Below are 6,000 nucleotides of genomic sequence, written 5' to 3'. Positions count from 1 at the left end.
GAACACTTCTTGCATTATACGGACCACATTAACCTGGGGCTACAAGAGAACCCATCATTGGCCACATCTCGTGGTGATGGAGTCAAGGTAGCCGAGGGCTACAAGAAAACCCACCAACGGCCACTTCTAGTAGTGATGGGGTCATTTTGGTTGAGGCTGCAGGGGAACCCACCAATGGCCATCTCTCGTGGCTCTGGGGTCGTTAGCCTGGGGTTACAGGAAAACCAATTACTGGTCATCACTCGTAGTGTTGGGGTCGCCAGCCTGGAGTCACAGGAGAACCCACCACTAACTATCACTCGTGGTGCTGGGCTCGTCAGCCTAGGGTTACAGGAGAACCCATTGGTGGCCATCTCTTGTGACGATTGGTTTATGTCGGCCTAGGGTTACAGAACCCACCACTGGTCATCTCTCGTGATGCTGGGGTCATGTTTGCCTAGGGATACAAGACCCATCACTTGAGCACCTCTCATGGTGCTGGGGCCATGTTGGCGTGGGTCCGCAGGAGGACCAAGCACGGACCACCTTGCTTGGTACAGGGGTCAAGTTAGCCTGAGACTAAAGGATGACCTACTACTGACAACCTCTCACTGGGCTGGAATAATTTTAGCCTGATATTGCAGAAGCCACCAATGGTTATTTCTCGTGGTGCAGGGGTCGAATTGATCCTGGGCTGCAGAAATACCCACCACTGGACAACTCTTGTGCTGGAGTTAAGTTAAACTGGGGCTGCAGGAGAACCCACCAATGGTTATATATCATGACGCAGGGGGCGAGTTGGTCTAGGGCTGCAGGAGAACCCGTCACTGGCCACCTTTCATAGTGGCGGGGATAAGTGGCCAGAGGCAGCAGGAGCACCTACCACTGAGCACCTCTCGTGATGCTGTGATCATGTTGGCCAGGAACTGCATGAGAACCCACCACTGGCCACCTTTCGTGGTGCTAGAGTCAAGTAGGCAAAAAGGCCTCCAGAATCCACTACCGGCAACTTTTCATGTAGGTGGGATCATGTTGGTTTGGGGCTGCAAGAGAACGGGCTACTGACCATCACTCTGTCTTACGAGTCAAGTTTGCATGGGACTGCACCACTGACTATCTCTGATAGTGCTGGGGTCAAGTTATCATGAGGCTACAAAACTCAACACTGGCTACTTGGTGGGGTTAGCCTGGGGCTGCAGAACCCATCACTGTGCTACTGGGGTCCTGTGCCACTGGGGTCAAGTCAGCCTCGGGGTGCCGGAGAACCCACCAATGGCCACCTCTCCTGGTACTAGTATCAAGTTAGCTTGGGGTTACAGGAGAATCAACCACTGGCCACCTTTCATGGTGTAGGCTGAAGTTGGCCTGGGGTCTGCATAATTTGTGTATAAAATAGATGTGGCAAAGTGATGAGACATGACGAGTGATGTGGTAGGTTGTTATTGAGAGGGCACACATATAGACACAATAACTGACCCGCTGTAATGTTAATTGGATTCTAGAGATACAGATAAGATCTAGATATGCCATCTCATCAATTCAATTTTTTTTTTTCAATTTCGATAGTTTATTCCTTGATAAGGAACGGGATCCTACTGCAGTCACTTGGTATCCCGGTTTTCTCATCTTTCTGTTTACTTCTCGTACCTTCCGGGTCACATACTTGCATCAATGTTTCTTAAATCTGGTTAATGTAAACAATATTTTCAGTGACTTCCTTTCTGTTACAATTACTTTCCCTTTCATTGTTTAGAGCTATAATGACAAAAGTATAAAACTAATGCGACAGACAGTCACTTGTCAGGTTCTACGTTTAGAAAGTAAAAATCGCGCATATAAGCTTACGTAATAAAATTTAAAGCAATTGTAGTACTATGAAGTAGCAAATCTGTTGAGAAAATCTACATTAAGAGAAATAAAAATAAAGAAAAGGTATGATTTGTCAAGTTTGATTTCAGAGGAACTATGATTATAACTTGAGGATTTGGAAAAAATGCTTATCAATGGACTCTTATATTAAGGGAGTTTCATTTGAGGAATCATTTTCACCCAACAAGTGATGTGCAATGACTGGCAACGTCTTTGATGATGAATGAAAATGTGGGATAGAAATAAGTGAAACAACCAGATACCTATGGACCCTTCACTTAAGAGTCCTAGATTACCCGTAATTATAAGTAGTACAGTTGGAATAAACCACTAATACTCATCACCCTTCTAACCATATTTAACTACATGCATGATAAATTATCATTTTAGCTCGGCACAGCTAATGGTTCTAGATATTGAATGACTGTTTTAGATATTGAAATATTTAGAGAATAGGATTACTATTGTGGAGCCTAATTTGGGAATTTATTTTTCAATGAAACGTGCTACATAGGTGATTATAGTGAGGGTTATGTATTTCAAGAGAATGTAGGTTAGACAATATATATCTCTAAAACGTTTACATTTTTGTAGAAACACTAGTAGTAAAACCTTGTTGCCGAGATTCCAGTTGAAATATATCAATATTAAACTTGCTATGTTGTCTGTTTATTTACATATGGCACTATTTTTACGGTGATCAGTCATGGGTGTGACGTAAATTTCATTTATGTTATAGAAATTAAGATAGATTCTGAATACTAGTTGTTAACTGAAGTTTTACAGATCCATTTGATATATTACAAGTTACTACCAACGTTAACTTTGATTAATATCACATTGTCCCCTGATGGTCAGCTGTTATCGATTTAACACTTTTTAACAAAATATGATGTTCAGAATCATGCTTTGTAATTATTATTGTATTCCCTAAACACTACCCTAGTGTTGCAGACAATGTCACTCACTAACCAAAGCTAACAGCAATGCGGAACTAAGCTGATAAATTACAGCATTCAAAAGTAGGGAAATTAACACCCCCGTATAACAAACACAGTCATCTTTCAAGCAACTGAATGCATGTGACCCCATTGTATGCTCATACTTTTCAAACAACACCAGAGGTAAATCAAATTCAGGTTGCTAGGATGTTCAGTAAGGTTTTTGTAGGTTCTATCTACTTATACAAGTGCTTTACTTTTGCCCCACATTTTTCCTGATCATCATAGGCCTCCCCACCATCACATTTGTAATCTGAATCACCTCAAGTAAAGATGATAATTGTATTGATTTTTCTATGTTGCTCCTAAAATTGATCTTTACTCACAATTGATAGATACGGGTAATGAGGGTTGTGAAGAACAACGAATATTTAGGGTTAACTACTGGGAAATTAGATGAAATACCAAACCTGACCGCCGCTGAGATTTGTCTTGATTTCATAGTTTAGTCATATGTGATTGTTAGGGATGACCATTCCACAATCACCATTGTGCACACATCTGCACTAGCAGCTGAGATTTTACATAATATAGATTTAAATGCTTTATTTGACATAAACCAACTGTTGGCGTCAGTTTTTTCCCATCATTTGATTTTATATGATGAAAGCATTTGTTAGTGAAAGGAAAACCTTGTGAATGCTGTTTAGCACAGGAGGGAAGTCAAATGCTGTGAGGTTGGTATATTTTGACTAATATAGTAAAGATTAAGAGGAATCGTGGATACTAGGTGAGGTTAGGTAAGGCTTAGTTGATTTCTACTATACTAGTATTTCACCTAATTATATGTTCAATAGCCTTAAGTTTTTAAAGCTTTATAAACCTTATCACAGTTCAATTTGTATTGTATTTTATTTTTGTAACATTTATTAATATTCACTTACTATACCACTAGCTCAAAACAAAAATGTAGTTTTCAGAATCTAGTTTCATTGCAGTAATATACTGATTAATTAGATGAGCTTCTTTTTTGTGAGTTGTTTGTAAAATGCATATTTGCTAGAGACCAAAGAATGATATTGATAATCAAAAAAGACAAAGTAGTGCACAAAATGATGCAGTTTTTCCTTAATTGGGGAAGTTATGATGTTAAGATGGTTTTTGTATGCTATCCTCCTCGAAGGCTCAGACTGGGGTGTCTAAATGTGTGTGGATGTAACCAAGATGCGAAAAAAGGAGAGATAGGTAGTATGTTTGAGGAAAGGAACCTGAATGTTATGGCTCTGAGTGAAACGAAGCTCAAGGGTAAAGGGGAAGAGTGGTTTGGGAATGTCTTGGGAGTAAAGTCAGGGGTTAGTGAGAGGACAAGAGCAAGGGAAGGAGTAGCAGTACTCCTGAAACAGGAGTTGTGGGAGTATGTGATAGAATGTAAGAAAGTAAACTCTCGATTAATATGGGTAAAACTGAAAGTTGATGGAGAGAGATGGGTGATTATTGGTGCATATGCACCTGGGCATGAGAAGAAAGATCATGAGAGGCAAGTGTTTTGGGAGCAGCTGAATGAGTGTGTTAGTGGTTTTGATGCACGAGACCAGGTTATAGTGATGGGTGATTTGAATGCAAAGGTGAGTAATGTGGCAGTTGAGGGAATAATTGGTATACATGGGGTGTTCAGTGTTGTAAATGGAAATGGTGAACAGCTTGTAGATTTATGTGCTGAAAAAGGACTGGTGATTGGGAATACCTGGTTTAAAAAGCGAGATATACATAAGTATACTTATGTAAGTAGGAGAGATGGCCAGAGAGCGTTATTGAATTACGCGTTAATTGACAGGCGCGCGAAAGGGAGACTTTTGGAAGTTAATGTGCTGAGAGGTGCAACTGGAGGGATGTCTGATCATTACCTTGTGGAGGCTAAGGTGAAGATTTGTATGGGTTTTCAGAAAAGAAGAGAGAATGTTGGGGTGATGAGGGTGGTGAGAGTAAGTGAGCTTGGGAAGGAGACTTGTGTGAGGAAGTACCAGGAGAGACTGAGTACAGAATGGAAAAAGGTGAGAACAATGGAAGTAAGGGTAGTGGGGGAGAAATGGGATGTGGATGTATTTAGGGAATCAGTGATGGATTGCGCAAAAGATGCTTGTGGCATGAGAAGAGTGGGAGGTGGGTTGATTAGAAAGGGTAGTGAGTGGTGGGAAGAAGAAGTAAGATTATTAGTGAAAGAGAAGAGAGAGGCATTTGGACGATTTTTGCAGGGAAAGAATGCAATTGAGTGGGAGATGTATAAAAGAAAGAGACAGGAGGTCAAGAGAAAGGTGCAAGAGGTGAAAAAGAGGGCAAATGAGAGTTGGGGTGAGAGAGTATCATTAAATTTTAGGGAGAATAAAAAGATGTTCTGGAAGGAGGTAAATAAAGTGCGTAAGACAAGGGAGCAAATGGGAACTTCAGTGAAGGGCCCAAATGGGGAGGTGATAACAAGTAGTGGTGATGTGAGAAGGAGATGGAGTGAGTATTTTGAAGGTTTGTTGAATGTGTTTGATGATAGAGTGGCAGATATAGGGTGTTTTGGTCGAGGTGGTGTGCAAAGTGAGAGGGTTAGGGAAAATGATTTGGTAAAGAGAGAAGAGGTAGTAAAAGCTTTGCGGAAGATGAAAGCCAGCAAGGCAGCAGGTTTGGATGGTATTGCAGTGGAATTTATTAAAAAAGGGGGTGACTGTATTATTGACTGGTTGGTAAGGTTATTTAATGTACGTATGACTCATGGTGAGGTGCCTGAGGATTGGCAGAATGCGTGCATAGTGCCACTGTACAAAGGCAAAGGGGATAAGAGTGAGTGCTCAAATTACTGAGGTATAAGTTTGTTGAGTATTCCTGGTAAATTATATGGGAGGGTATTGATTGAGAGGGTGAAGGCATGTACAGAACAATCAGATGGGGAAGAGCAGTGTGGTTTCAGAAGTGGTAGAGGATGTGTGGATCAGGTGTTTGCTTTGAGGAATGTATGTGAGAAATACTTAGAAAAGCAAATGGATTTGTATGTAGCATTTATGGATCTGGAGAAGGCATATGATAGAGTTGATAGAGATGCTCTGTGGAAGGTATTAAGAATATATGGTGTGGGAGGCAAGTTGTTAGAAGCAGTGAAAAGTTTTTATCGAGGATGTAAGGCATGTGTACGTGTAGGAAGAGAGGAAAGTGATTGGTTCTCAGTGAA

The 6,000-nt window shown here is 40.9% G+C and overlaps 1 protein-coding gene across 6 annotated transcripts in view; it reads left to right on the top strand.

Moving 5' to 3' along the window:
- The first annotated feature begins 1,127 nt into the window (after positions 1-1,127).
- Positions 1,128-6,000, top strand: part of LOC139759045 (uncharacterized) — a 70,276-nt gene continuing 65,403 nt past the window's right edge. Inside the window, exon 1 of one of the 6 annotated variants that reach the window (XM_071680950.1) lies at positions 1,128-1,267. The gene's annotated coding sequence lies outside the window, so the exon portion shown is untranslated. Of the gene's footprint in view, positions 1,268-1,312; positions 1,411-1,665; positions 1,912-1,946; positions 2,147-2,391; positions 2,973-6,000 lie in introns of those variants that run through there. The other 5 variants (XM_071680951.1, XM_071680952.1, XM_071680947.1 and 2 more) reach the window with 5 other exon arrangements.

This window comes from Panulirus ornatus, chromosome 32, assembly GCF_036320965.1.
Source record: "Panulirus ornatus isolate Po-2019 chromosome 32, ASM3632096v1, whole genome shotgun sequence".
In the NCBI taxonomy this organism is placed as follows: Eukaryota; Metazoa; Arthropoda; class Malacostraca; order Decapoda; family Palinuridae; genus Panulirus; species Panulirus ornatus.
This window is presented reverse-complemented; position numbering and strand designations above follow the sequence as displayed.